The 15,096-nt window shown below is 44.0% G+C and overlaps 1 long non-coding RNA gene across 1 annotated transcript; it reads right to left on the bottom strand.

Moving 5' to 3' along the window:
- Positions 1-4,966: 4,966 nt before the first annotated feature.
- LOC139035164 (uncharacterized) lies at positions 4,967-12,080 on the bottom strand. The gene is made up of 2 exons (XR_011487733.1): positions 12,008-12,080; positions 4,967-8,608 (listed from the first exon to the last, which is right to left on the bottom strand). It is a non-coding gene; the product is annotated as an uncharacterized lncRNA (long non-coding RNA).
- Between the last annotated feature and the right edge of the window lie 3,016 nt (positions 12,081-15,096).

The following is a 15,096-nucleotide window of genomic DNA, read 5'->3' as shown; positions in this document are numbered from 1 at the left end:
CCCTTAAAAGAAAACTCCTGAGAACCTGGAGAAAAAGAACAATTCTACTAAGAATGTAATATTATGTCCATGGACACAAAATTAAGAGATTTAAAGAGAGATTGAGGGACTTCCCTGATGGTCTAGTGGTTAAGAATCCACTTTCCAATGCAGAGGATGTGGTTCAATCCCTGGTCGAGGAGCTAAGATCCCACACGCCCCAGGGGCAACTAAGTCCTCCCCAAGGAAGATCCCACATGCTGCAACTAAGACCCTATGGTGTGGGTGCTCAGTCACTTCAGTCATATCTGATTCCTTGCAGCCCCATGGACTGTAGCTTGCCAGGCTCCTCTGTCCATGGAATTCTCCAGGCAGGAATACTACAGTGGGTTGCTATTTCCCCCTCCAGTGGATCTTCCTGACCCAGTGATTGAACTCACGTTTCTTTTGTCTCCTGCACTGGCAGGCAGGTTCTTTACCACTAGAGCTCTATGTAGCCAAATAAATAAATACTAAAAAAATTAAGAGAGGTTGAGGGTAATTGTATGTGTGCTTTGGTGGGGGACAATAGTGGGAGTTTGATCTTCATAAGGTGCTATTATAGGGACTTATATTAGGAAGCATATGATATGTTCCACTTTATAAGATCAGCATCTGAGGGGTAAAATCCATACTGATTTATGAAGTTTAAAGATTAGAAGCTGAGTTTTCAAATGATGTTAGAAAAGTTAAGTCATTTGAGATTTGTAACAGAATTTCCCAGGGGTTCGTAAATGCAAGATGCCATTTGATCAAAATTGTTTGACTTTAGGGGGAACACTTGCCCTTCAATTTGGCTCTACTTTCAAACCTTGGGCAGGAGTATTCTTTGTGTGCAAATCAAAAGTTAAGTGATTCACAATCTAGTCCAGCCTTTCTACTTCCTCTAGCTTGGAAATAATTATCTCTATTGAATAGTTAGTTCAGAGTATTTTGAAAGGACTCTTAAGGAAAATTCTTTCCCACGCAGGTCTGCTTCAGGAGAGTCAGCAAGCAACAAGTAGGTCTGAACTGCTTTTGGAAATAAATCGTCTCTTACAATGTTCTGTTCAATTAAACTAAGCAAACATATGGAATAAGACAGACTTGCTGAGCAGGATTTTGAGCTGGATTTCAATCTACTTTAAATTCTCCTTCTCCTTGAATTGTGATTCTCGTGTACATGTCAACTCCTGGCTGGAAGTTTGGAGGTGACTGAAAAGCCTGGGCTGCGTACTACACACTTTACTCATTCTGTCTGAGTCACTTGTTCACTGATGTAGGTGAGCTGCACATATAATGATGACCCTTGGGGGCGTACCTTTGATGCTTGACCCTCTGTGGTAGCTGCCATGGTCAGTGGGAGGGTTCCCAGCTGGGCGGATCTCTTTGGATTTATGCGGGACTCTGACATCAACTCATCTTTTTCCTTTGAGTGATGACGTCATCTCTAATGTCACATATGCTGCTTAGTCGCTTCAGTCGTGTCTGGCTATGTGACCCTGTGACCTGCAGCCTGACAGGCTCCTTTGTCCATGGGATCCTGTAGGCAAGAGTACTAGAGTGTGTTGCCATGCCCTCCTCCAGGGGATCTTCCCAACCCAGGGACTGAACCCAAGTCTCCTGCATTGCAGGAAGATTCTTTATCACCGAGCCACCAGGGAAACCCAGTGTGACATATGCTTAATTATAACCAAGCAGTTAGGAAATTGTAATAATGTGAAATATACGTAACTATTAAAATTTCCTAACTTCTTAGTCGAAGGTAGCTAAAAATGACCTCTTCTTACACATAAAGAATCCTCTATGAAACACTATATCTGACATCAACTACTGGACAAAATTTATCCAATTTTCTTGTTTCTCTTTCTCCCCTTTCATTTTTGATCTACTGTATTGAGCTTTCTGTCGTTTATGAACCTAATTTGAATGAAATTTGAGCTTCTGATTTGGCCTCAGGATCAGATTCCCTGGATAATATTTCTTCTATAAATAACTATAGATAGGACTTTAAGTTTCTCTCTCTGTATATACACATATTCTACAATAGCTAATATATGTATATTACATATGCATATGTGTATAATATTTATATAGATATATTCAACAATAGCCCCTAAATATTTTCTAATGCTTCCTTTAATTCCTTTAGCAGCAGTGCCCTTGAATTTTAATATTAGTCAATCTCTGTGTATAATTGTAATAAAATGTGCCTTAAAATAGCTTGAAACCATAATTGGTTGCCATTTTTTTAGGCCAAAAGGGGTCAAATAGTGACAATTTGATATGGTAAAACCTGGTATAATATCCACGCATCCCACAAATACCCAAGTGCCTATGGTGTGCCTTCAGCCAGTTGTCATGGGGGCTGGAAAATGAGAATGAGTGGCTCCTCCTTGGAGCCTCTAGTCTATACAGCACAACTTGAGTACTAGATAGAAAGCAATTCATTCTTTAGAAGAGTAGCACCTTGGTTTGGAGGAGTGGCCCATGCTTTCAAGGGTAATTCCCTACACTTTCATTGTAGCAACTAGAAGTCCACAGAATCCATGACAAAGCCCTATTCTCAAGAATCTTTGGTGCTCCAAAGCCTTCTAAGTCAGGTTCAGAGCCCTTAGTCAAGCAGTCAAAGTACTTTACTGTTGTTCAGTCACTAAGTCGTGTCTGACTCTTTGTGACCCCATGGACTGTAGCATGCCAGTCTCCTCTCTCCTCCAGTATCTCCCACAGTTTGCTCAAATTCATCTCCATTAAGGCAGTGAGACTATCTAACCGCCTTATCTTCTGCTATCCTCTTCTCTTGCCTTCAATCTTTCCCAACATCAGGGTCTTTTCAAATGAGTCAGTTCTTTGCATCAGGTGGCCAAAGTATTGGAGCTTCAGCTACAGCATCAGTCGTTCCAGTGAATATTCAGGACTGATTTCCTCGAGGATTGACTGATTTGATCTCCTTGCAGTCCAAGGGACTCTCAAGAGTCTTCTCTAGCACCATAATTCAAAAGCATCAATTTTTTGGTGCTCAGCCTTCTTTAGGGTCCAACTCTTAAAGTACCTACCTGACATTATTCCCTTTCCCTTATGTTTACATCAAGGGCTTCCCTGGTGGCTCAGCTGGTAAAGAATCTGCCTGCCATGCGGGAGACCTGGGTTCAATCCCTGGGTTGCGAAGATCACCTGGAGAAGGGAACGGCTACATGGCCATTCTGACCTGGAGAATTCCATGGACAGAGGAGCCTGGAGGGCTGCAGTCCATAGGGTCGCACAGAGTTTTAGACACGACTGAAGTATCTTAGCATGCATGTAGAGCCTGATGCAGAGTAAGCACTCATTAAACATTTATTATCACAATTTCTGTATGTCCAAATCTCACTTATCATTTTTTTCCTTTCTAAAATTTTATTTATTAAACTACAGCTAATTTACAGTATTGTGTTATTTTCAGGCATACAGCTTCAGATTCTTTCTCTTAACAGGTTATTATAAGATATTGAATGTAGTTCCCTGTGCTGTAAGGGAGCTGTAGGACCTTGTTGTTTATTTTATATATAGTGTTTATCTATTAATCCCTTACTCTTAACTTATCCCTCCCCTCCCCTTTCCCCTTTGGTAACCAGAAATTTGTTTTCTACGTCTGTGATTCTGTTTCTGTTTTGTAAGCAAGTTGGTTTGTATCATCTTCTTTTTTTAGATTCCACATATAAGTGATATCATAAGATACTTGTCTTTCTCTGCCTGATTTCCTTCAGCTGGTATGATAATCTCTAGGTCTGTCCATGTTGCTGCAAATGGTAATATTTCATTCTTTTCTGTGGCTGTCACCCATCTTTTAAGGCTCCAGGCAGGGCCACCTTCTCCCAAGGCCTCCTCCAGTATCCCTAGCTGCAATTTCTCTTTCCTGTCTCTAGTTTCCCACAGCACATCTGTAACTGTTGCATGATGCTTTTACTTCTCTTTAGCATCTATGTCTTATCTCCTCTACTAACTTGTGAAGTTTGAAGATGGGAGCTGCAGGGCTGCAATGCAGTGCAGAACTACCGCAGATTCCACAGGTGAGGAGCACGGTTCTTGACAGAACTGCCCTCCCTTCAGGTGCAGACACCAGTTGCACTGCAGGAGGTCCCTAGGCCACTATACTTCTGACCAACCGGCTACAAATTCAGGATTTCCCACAACTCTCTCAAGTTTGCTAATTACTAGAAGGACTCACAAAATTCAGGAAAGTCCTATACTTCTGATTACAATTTTATTAAAAAGGACCATAAAGAGTATAAACCAGCCAAATGAAGAGACACATAAGGCAAAGGTCTCAAGCACAGAGCTTCCGTGTCCTCTCAGGGTGGACTCGGGACATGTCATCCTCTGGGCACTTTGATGTGTTCACCAACCAGGAAGCTCACCGAAACTTTGGGTACCTCAAATTTTTATTGGGGTCTCATTATTCAGGCACGATTGATTAAATCATTGGTCACATGACTGAATTCAATCCCCAGCCCCTTTCCTTCCTGGAGATCAGGTTTATAACACCTGGATCAAAGCCCTACCCTGAAATCACATGCTTCATCTCTCCATCATGACCCCACCCTCCCATGAGTGATCTCCTTATCAAAATCTCAGGTGTTGTCCAGGGGCCCACCATGAAGAAAAAAGGCACTTCTATCACTTGGAAAACTCCAAGAGTTTTGAATTCCCCTCTCAGGAACCCAGGACAAAGACCAAATTCCTTATTATGGAAAAACAGATATTTCTGATTGGCTTTAAATCCCCTCCCAAGTCTCCTACAATACATTGCACATAACAAACACTCACATTTATTAAAAGAATGGGCAAAGGTGTGCTTTTGGAAGATAAGTTTATATAGTATGGATTACACAGACCAGTTAAGGCTACAGTCGCTAATTGACTTGATGTTATTTCACTCACCCTTTCAATACTCTGTTGATAGTGAGACTGAAGAAATAGAAACTTTACAAAAGTTAAATCCTTTTATTGCTCTCTTTGATCCCCCCAATTATAAAGTCCTGCAGTAATTCTCCATATCTTGAATTTTCCTAAGAGTGCCCTCCACTAGGAAGTTAAAGGTAGTCTTAAGTGGGAAGAACTCTGGCCTCTTCAGTTCAGTTCAGTCACTCAGTCATGTCTGACTCTTTGCGACCCCATGAACCACAGCACGCCAAGCCTCCCTGTCCATCACCAACTCCCGGAGTCCACCCAAACCCATGTCCATCGAGTCGATGATGTCATCCAACCATCTCATCCTCTGTCATATCCTTCTCCTCCTGCCCTCAATCTTTCCCAGCATCAGGGTATTTTCCAATGAGTCAGTTCTTTGCATCAGGTGGCCAAAGTATTGGAATTTCAGCTTCAACATCTGTCCTTCCAATGAACACTCAGGATTGATCTCCTTTAGGATGGACTGGTTGGATCTTCTTGAAGTCCAAGGGACTCTCAAGAGTCTTCTCAAAAGCGTCAATCTTTTGGTGCTCAGCTTTCTTCACAGTCCAACTCTCACATCCATACACGACTACTGGAAAAACCATAGCCTTGACTAGACGGACCTTTGTTGGCAAAGTAATGTCTCTGCTTTTTAATATGCTGTCTAGCTTGGTCATAACTTTCCTTCTAAGGAGTAAGCGTCTATTAAGTTCATGGCTGCAATCACCATCTGTAGTGATTTGGGAGCCCCCCAAAATAAAGTCAGCCACTTTTCCCACTGTTTCTCCGTCTATTTGCCATGAAGTGATGGGATCAGATGCCATGATCTTAGTTTTCTGATGCTGAGCTTTAAGCCAACTTTTTCACTCTCCTCTTTCACTTTCATCAAGAGGCTCTTTAGTTCTTCACTTTCTGCCATAAGGGTGGTGTCATCTGCATATCTGAGGTTATTGATATTTCCCCTGGCAATCTTGATTTCAGCTTGTGCTTCCTCCAGCCCAGCATTTCTCATGATGTACTCTGCATATAAGTTAAATAAGCAGGGTGAGAATATACAGCTTTGACATACTCCTTTTCCTATTTGGAACCAGTCTGTTGTGCCATGTCCGGTTCTAACAGTTGCTTCCTGACCTGCATACAGGTTTCTCAAGAGGCAGGTCAGGTGGTCTGGTATTCCCATCTCTTTCAGAATTTTCCACAGTTTATTGTGATGCACACATTCAAAGGCTTTGGGATAGTCAATAAGGCAGAAATGGATGTTTTTCTGGAAAACTCTTGCTTTTTCGATGATCCAGCGGATGTTGGCAACTTGATCTCTGGTTCCTCTGGCTTTTCTAAAACCAGCTTGAACATCTGGAAGTTCATGGTTCACATATTGCTGAACCCTGGCTTGGAGAATTTTAAGCATTACTTTACTAGCATGTGAGATGAGTGCAATTGTGCGGTAGTTTGAGCATTCTTTGAGATTGCCTTTCTTTGGGATTGGAATGAAAACTGACCTTTTCCAGTCCTGTGGCCACTGCTGAATTTTCCAAATTTGCTGGCATATTGAGTGCAGCACTTTCACAGCATATCTTTCAGGATTTGAAATACCTCAACTGGAATTCCATCACTTCCACTAGCTTTGTTCATAGTGATGCTTCCTAAGGCCCATTCAACTTCACATTCCAGGATGTCTGGCTCTAGGTGAATGATTTTTAAAACTATCTTGCAACAAGTTTGCAAAGAAAGATTGTACTCTATATTGCCATTAATAATACTCTTTTAAGACTTTTGAGATTACTTATCACAATGATCCATTCACAGTATCTGCACCCCATGATATTAAGGATTTGCTTTAAAATAATTCTGGAAGAGAAGGGGTTACAAATGAAACAAGAATGTTCATGAGTTAATAAATGTTGAAACTGCTGATGGATTTCATTAAGCATTTTATGTACTTTTTGTGTTTATTTTATAAAATATATTTACATTATACTTTTTTCCTGTTGTATATTTTTGGGAATTTTTCATGATAAAAAGTATTAAAAATTTTGTCTCCAAAACTGAGGATCTCACACAAAGTGGTATATAACAACTTAGGGGCCATTCTACTTTAGGTAGTGAGTCTTACAAACCAGTACTTCACCCAACTTGTGTGTGTATAGTATCCAACATCCAAAAGGTGCATTTTGGAAGACAGGTGTCACTGCTGCCTCAAAGAGTGCCCCCATCCATCCTCCTCCATGCATCTGGCACTAACTTCACTTGGCAAGCCCTATGCAAGCTAATCCTCTCACTGGAAATGTTCATGTTTATTCAGGTACCCTTGAGTTCTGATAATTACCTCCAAATTCCTCACTGAGAGTCTAGGAAATAGAAAAGCAACTCAACAAATCTGGTTTATTCTTTGGGAAGTGAGAGGATCAAGATGGAAGTAAAAAATAACATGAATGCCAGGGTTGTTGCTGAATGTGAGATCACGCCCCTCTGGACCATGACTAGATGGACAAATCTTCTGAAATGACACAAAATAAGTCAGGGAAACAGGAATGTGAGTCTTCAGCTTTGAAATATACACTGTAATGAATTGGAAGAGCAACACATTCACCTAGGCTGGGCTGGCTATTTATGAACCTTGTGTTTCAGACCCAAAGAAGGAAACTCCAAAAGGGCTAGCTTTGGGGCACACAGAAGACAGGCTGCAAGAGACTTCTGGAGGTACTTTTTCTGTAGGTATAACGCCCTCTGGGGTTATGGATCTCAGAGAGTATGAGGTTCATTTGGAGCATACACTGAAAACAGCAGTTGCACAAGCCCAGGCTGTTATGAAGTCTGCTTAACTAGCAGGATCGCAAAAAGCAAATTAACCATAAAGCCTTTACTTTCATGAATTTGAAAGGAATCAGAGTGATTAGCATCAACTACAGGAAGCATCCTAGATTAGAATACAGCAGCTCCTAAACAGTATTCTTTTTTTAAGAAATCATTTTAATTTAATGTTTATAAACACAAAAAATATAACTCACACAAATGTAAGTTATGATGTATAATTAAACAAACACTTAGGAGCCTACTGTACAGCTAAGGAACTAGAACATTACCAGTTACATCTCTCCCTCCTTCCCGCCACATTGCATCAGTAACTACTATCCTGAATTTTCTGTTTACTATTTCCATCTTTTAATTACTCATTTTTAACCCTTACAAAATATACATTGGTTTTGCTTGGGTTTGGGCTTTATAAAATGACATCTTTATATTTGTAGTCTCTTAGGACTTGCTTTTTTCCCCCACTTAGTATTGTGTTTCTAAACTTGATCCATGGCCATGTGAAGAGTTGTTTGTTCATTTTCACTGCTGTATGATAATCCATTGTGTGAGTAGAGCACAGTTTATCCATTTGCTGTGGGCTGTTTTCAGTGTCTCAATGTCATGAGCAGTGCTGCTATGACCATTCTCATGTCTGCCTCCCAGGGTACATGGACAAGAGTTTTTCTGGGTGGAAATGCTGGACATCAGGACATCAATGTTCAATTTTACATGATAAACGGAATGTCATTACAATACAAGAGAATGTCAAATTGCTTTCCAAAGTAGTTGTACTAATTTTGGCTCCCAGCAGCACTGAGCAAGCATTACCATTCATTTACGTCATCTCCAATCACTTATGCAGTTGGACTTCTGGATTTTTACCAACCTAGTGGGTATAAAATATATCACTGAAGGTTTAAATTGCATTTACCTGTTACTAATGATCTTTTCCTGTGCTTATTTACCATTCATTTTTCTTTTGTGAAATGCCTGCTTATGCTTTTTACCCCTTCTTTTATCCACATAGGCTATCTTTTTTCTTATTAATTTTGTAGCATTTTTTATATACTAAGCAGTGTTCTCTATGATTTATCAACTTGTTGATGTTTAAAATCTCAGATATATGGTAGTTAGAACTGGAAGGACCTTGCAAAGTATATAGTAAATCTCCTCCAGATTACCAGTGAGAAAAACTGAACTATAGAGAGGTAAGACAGCTTGTTCAATATCACAATTTGTATTCATCAGTAGGACTGAGATGAGTACTTAAACCTTTTAACCCCAAATTAAGTTGTGTTATCATTTTACTATGATAACCTCCTTTATTGGTTTGTCTCATTTTTATCTCGGAGAAGGCACTGGCGACCCACTCCAGTACTCTTGCCAGGAAAATTCCATGGATGGAGGAGTCTGGTGGGCTGCAGTCCATGAGGTCGCTAGGAGTCGGACACGACTGAGAGACTTCACTTTCCCTTTCCCTTTCATGCATTGGAGAAGGAAATGGCAACCCACTCCAGTGTTCTTGCCTGGAGAATCCCAGGGACGGGGGAGCCTGGTGGGCTGCCATCCATGGGGTTGCACAGAGTCGGACACGACTGAAGCGACTTAGCAGCAGCAGCAACGGCATTTTTATTTAAAAATTTTAAAAGTGCTCAAGTAATACTTGGCCATGGAAGAAAAGGGAAAAACAAATATGAGCAGAAACAAAGAAGTAAAAATCAATTTAATCCCACCTTCTAGATGTACCTCCTGTATACATTCTGAATTTCCTTCCCAGATAATAATGTAATAGATAATTATTACAGATTGCTGACTATGGGATAATTTTGTATGGAGTATGGAGTGCTTACTGTGTGCCAGGCACTATTCTAATCATTTTACATGTGTTTGTTAATTCTTTTGATCTTCTTCACAACCTCATGATGCAGATTATTACCATTATCCTGAAGGTAGTAGGCAGAAGAATAGCCATTCAAAGATGTCCACATCCTAATCCCAGAAGCCTGTGAATATGTTATGTTTCATGTCCAAGGAGAATTAAGGTAGTAGATGGAATTGAGGTTGCTAACGAGCTGACCTTGAAATAGGGAAATTATCTTAGATTACCCAGATGGGCTCAACATAATCACAAGGGTTCTTAAATGTAGAAGAGGGAGCCAGAAAAGTTAGTGTGGGAGTGATACAATCCAAGAAAGATTCCACCAGCCATTGCTGGCTTTCAAGAATGAGGAAGGGGTCCATGAGCCAAGAAATAAATACATGCAGCCTCTAGAAGCTGGAAAAGGCAAAAAGACAAATTCTCCCTTAGAGTCTCCAGAAAGGGCTGCCACCCTGTTGACACCTTGATTTTAGCCCTATGTGGTAGAATAATGGTTCCAAAGACATCCTGTCCTAATCTCTAGAACCTAAGAATGTGTTACCTTACCTGGCAACAGCAACTTTTCAGACGTGATTAAGAATCTCGAGATAGATTATCCTGGATTATCCAGGTATTATCACAAAGATCGTCTTGAAAAGGGGACAGGAGGATGAAAGTCCACCGAGACTGCAGAGATTGGTGTGCTGTGCTTTGAAGACGGAGGATAGGGCCATGTATGATATAAGGAATGCAGGCAGCCTCTAGAAAAGGCAAGCAAACAGATTCTCCCCTTGAGCCTACATAGGGGAGATTTTGACCCGGTGAAAGATAGTTTGGGCTATTTCCAGAGCTGTAAGATGATACTGATATGTCTGTGTTGTCTTAAGTCACAAAGTTTGTTTTAATTTATTATAGCAGCAATAGAAAACTAATGTGTTTAGTTTATAACTGACCATAGCAATACAGATAATTAGAGGGAGACTGTGCTTAGTCATTCAGCTGGGTCTGACTCTTTTTGACCCTTTGGATTGTAGCCTTCCAGGCTCCTCTGTCCATGGGATTCTCCAGGCAAGAGTACTGGAGTGGGTTGCCATGCCCTTCTCCAAGGGATCTTCCCCGTCTAGGGATTAGATCCCTGCACTGCAGGGATGCTTTACCCACTGAGCCACTGGGGAACCCAGTTAGTAGTAGATCGAGATCTGAATTCAGGCCAGCTGGCTCCAGAGCCCAGCTCCTTTACCATGATGAGATATACACAGATAAAGATTTAAACAGTACATACATTTCAATGCAAATCTTTGACATTATTTTAATATCCACTCAGCACCATCATACTAAATAGTTGTGTTCCACTGATTAACTACTAGATTGGCCAAATAGTTCATTTGAGTTTTTTGGACAACGTTATTGAAAACTCCAAATGAAGTTTTTAGCCAACCCAATACCATATTTTATCTAATACATGTCCCTATTATTGGAGCCTTACATTGTTTCTAATGTTTCAGTGCTCTAAAACTGACAGTGATAAACATCTTTCCAGTGATAGTAATAATTTCTTTAGGAAAAACTCTTAGAAATGCTAGTTCAAAAGAAATGCATTTTAAAAAAAAGGCCAAATTACTCTCATAAGATTGCACTGGAATAGAATTTAAAAGAAGTAAAATACCCAATTAGAGCAAGGCTTTGTTTCTACAGCACTTCTGGTATTAGTCTATTTTTCTTATTCATGGTATACACCACATTTTATTTTTGTTTTTGAAGGTTTTAACTATAATCTTTTTTTCCAGTAGAATCATAGGCGTTAGAGCTAGAGAATGTATAGATGACATTTAAAGTAACCCTTTAATTTGTAGGTCGAGTCCCTGAGGCTCAGAGAGGTGAGGCGATTAGAAAGGGTACCTCAGTGGAGCGCATTTGGCCGGAACCCACTGGCCTGACTCTTAAGCCCGGCATCTTTCCACATTTGCTGCAAATGTCGAGGATGGCCCCTAAATTGGTAGAGTTATTATTTTTTTCTTCAAATCATGCCAGAAACCTCTTGTCCTCATTAATCAAAAGCATATGTAAAGGACTGTAGATTAATAATTAATAATGATCCATATATCCAGTTCATCCAAAGATGAACTCTAATCCTTTCCTGGAGACAGCCTGTTTTTCTTTTCTCATTGTGAAATTTGGTAGGATGGAGGCAGACGATAACCTCCCCCTTCCCAATGTCTTACGTAGCAGCTCTTAGAATGGATAATAGGAGGTTTCCATCCCACTTTTGCCTAAGAATATATAACTTTCTAACTTTGGTTCACATGTCACCCAACAGCACTAACGTTACTCTGTCCTGGAATCTGATGTACACAGCGGTATGCAAACTCGTTCCTTCCCTCTGAAGCAAACAATGAAATAGGAAAACACTGCCATTTTCTGACTGACCTCAATCGCTGAGGGTGGACCCCGCACGTTACATCAGCAGCCCGGCTCCATTACACTGCCCTGCGCTGTGCTCGAGCTACTGAAATATTGATTTTTACAGAGCCGGCGCGCACACACTGAAAAATCAATATTCCAGTGCACACAACTGAACAGGCAGCAGAGCCAGGACCAACTCCGAGGCTCAGCAAGCGCTGCCGGCGGGCCTTGGCCGAGGAGGGGTTGGGGGGCTGGACGAGACAATGCCAAGGCAGAGGCCCCTGCAAAGCCGGGAAGGGTCAGATACACCCAGAGTGCAGAGGCAAGAGAAAGGAGAGTGGAAAAGCTCCTTGAGGATAAAACAGTTGGAAGGAGCAATGATTTATCTTTCCATAGGGGGAAATGGGGAGAAGGAGAGAGTAAATTAAGAAGAGAGGATGGGAAGAATTTTACAGGTAAGAATCTTCCCATGAAAATGTATCTTTTGCTTTTCTGTATCAGACTTTTGATCGACAAAGGATTAAGATGATACAGATATTTTATTACAGGAAGGAAAAAATAATTAGGCCAATTTTGAGGAAAAAAACATTTTTTAAAATGCAGTCCCTGTCCTTTTTCTTGGTGACTAGAAGCTGGCAGATCTTACAATACCATCAGAGTCAGCATTTATAATATGGGCTTTACCTTTGCATTGCTGTTACTTTCTTTTCCTTGGGGAAGGGGGAGGGAAGGAAGAGGCCTTGGTCATGTGGCCATTCATCGATTCCCTTTCTTTCTAAAAAGCACCTTCCTTGGCATGCTTGGGGAACCACGTTAGGCATTGATTCCTTTTACATGCCTCGTGACTTCTCACGGAATTCTGAGCTCCCGAAGTCACACCTCCATCTAAATGTAGGGAGGAGAACGCGTCCCTGGGTTCCACTCTCGGCTGCCCAGTACTCAGCAGAGGGCGGGGTGGAGATGGACTGGCCTGTCGGTTAGTCCTTGTAGACTCGTTTGTTTGTTTGTCTGATTTTTAAATCAGGACTTTTAGTATTTTGGTCTCTTTTTATAGGGGTGGGAAGAGACAGAAGGCATTTAATTAAAAGGGAGTACTTTTAACCCTGACGAATTCTTGATTTTGCTTTTGTCCCAGAATTCTCTCACTGGGAATCTCGCTGTTAGTTCTCTCAACTCCCTGCCAAAGGAGGAAACTGCCCTCCCCGAGGTTTCCATTTCGTTCGCAGCCCTGCAGGCAGCCTGGCTGCCTCCCCTTCCCTGGTCCAGGAGACCCGCGGCCCAACCGGGCTCGGCTCGGGTCTGGTGGAAGGGACTCGGGAGGAAGCGGGCAGTGAAGGGTATCTTACAAAAGCCGGGGTTCCTGAGGCCCAGCGGGGCCAGCGGGGGACAAGGTCCAGCAGACTCACTAGAGGCAGAAAAAACAAGGGGGCCGGGGTGGGATGGGGGCAGAGGGGCGTGGCGGGACGCCCAGCCAGGTGGCCACCTGGAGCACCCCGCCCCTCCCGGTCCTCCCCCGGCCCCGGCAGGCGAGCCGCAACCCCGCCCCCGCCCCGCGCGCCCGCCTACTCCCGCCTCCGTCCCGCCCCCAGCCCGGCGCGGCCGCTGTATTTGCATAAGGAGGTGGCTCCGGGGCCTGCCCGGGGCGCACGTGACCCCGGGGAGGCGGAGGGAACCTGCTGACTTGACACGAGCCGCTGTGCGGCTCCCCTTGGCGCGGAATAGCGAGAGCAGCCGTGACCTCCGACCCCGCCCGCCGGCAGCCAATAAGAGCGCAGGTCGTCTCCAAACCCAAAATTTCCACGTCGGCAAAAGTCAAGATGGAAGGGAGCAGAGCGGAGCGCGAGGGGGGGAGCCCGCCCGGGAATGCCTGGCTGCTGCTGCTAGAGGGGCAGGCTGGGGAGCCTGTGGCGGGCGCAGGAGGGGCCATGCGCGAGGGCGCCCCGGCCCCGGGAGGCCGGAGCCCGACCACCCGCCCCCAGTCCCCGGCGCCTCGGGGCATCCCGCACTTCGTCAGCCGCCTGTGCACCCCACTGCCCCTCCGGCCCTGGTTCTGGGGGGTTGTAGGGTAGGGGACGGTGGCGAGCGGTTGGGGGGGGAAGGTGGGGAAGACACTTTCCAGACCTGTTGCACGGGTGCAACAGCTGTTCAGGTGCGGTATGTAGGGGGAGGGGGCTGTCGGGGTTGGGAGGGCGCTTGGCCGCTGAGACTGCTAGGGCCGGGGGTGCAGGGCTGGGGCTCAGAACAGAGAGGGTGGTGTGTGCTGGGGGAAGCACAGGGGGTCCGCGGGAAGCTCGCTAACTACTGGGGCAGAGAGAATCCCAAAGAGTGGGTGGGTGGAGCGGAGGGGAGAGAACTGCATAGACTCGAGTTCTGGGGCTGGGCGCGGGCAGCGGGAAGACCGGGAATTGAGTGGTGGGAATGGCTGGGGGAAGGGGGGCCGCTGTGGAGGCCCCGCGCTGCCTCGCTTCCCTGGGCCGTCCCATCCGCGGGGCATTTCCCGAGCCTGTATTCGTCCCTCTTCCCCCCCGCTTTTAACTCTTCCAGCTCCGAGAATTCGTCTTCGGGCAGCCCCCTCCCCCACCAACTTTCCAGAAGGGAAGGTAAAAAGTTGCCACGAGTTAAGTGGAGTGAGTTAGCAGCTTGCAAAAGTTTAAATAGCAGGACTGAGGAGAAGGTGGGGTTCGACCGGGAGTAGGTTCTAATCTGGGATGGGTTGGAAGGCGGGGGAGGGTGTGTGATTGCAGCAGCCCGCTTGCTGTGACATTGCGACCAGAATTTGTCGAACCGGGCTGTTGAAACACCATTTCTGCTGGGCATTTGCTCCTGCTGACTGCGGCAGTAACTTTCCATAATTAATGACCCGTTCCATTATCGGTCGCATCCTGAGCTAAATTGCTTTTAACGAGTTGTTCTTTGTCTTAGCTGGGGGTTGGTGGGGGAGCACACCTGCAGGAAGAAACTTCTGGAGGAGGACAGTTTGGTCTTTTGAGGCAAAGTTCTGAGACACTCCGACTCTGAATATGATAGAAGTCAGTGCACTACAGAACTTTGTCTCTAGGGACTGTGGTCGTCGTCGCCGCCACCACCATCACCACCCGCTGCGAGGGCGTCGG

Source organism: Odocoileus virginianus, chromosome 1 (assembly GCF_023699985.2).
Source record: "Odocoileus virginianus isolate 20LAN1187 ecotype Illinois chromosome 1, Ovbor_1.2, whole genome shotgun sequence".
Classification (NCBI taxonomy): Eukaryota; Metazoa; Chordata; class Mammalia; order Artiodactyla; family Cervidae; genus Odocoileus; species Odocoileus virginianus.
The sequence above is the reverse complement of the archived record's forward strand: the minus strand, read 5'-3'. Positions and strand labels throughout refer to the sequence as shown.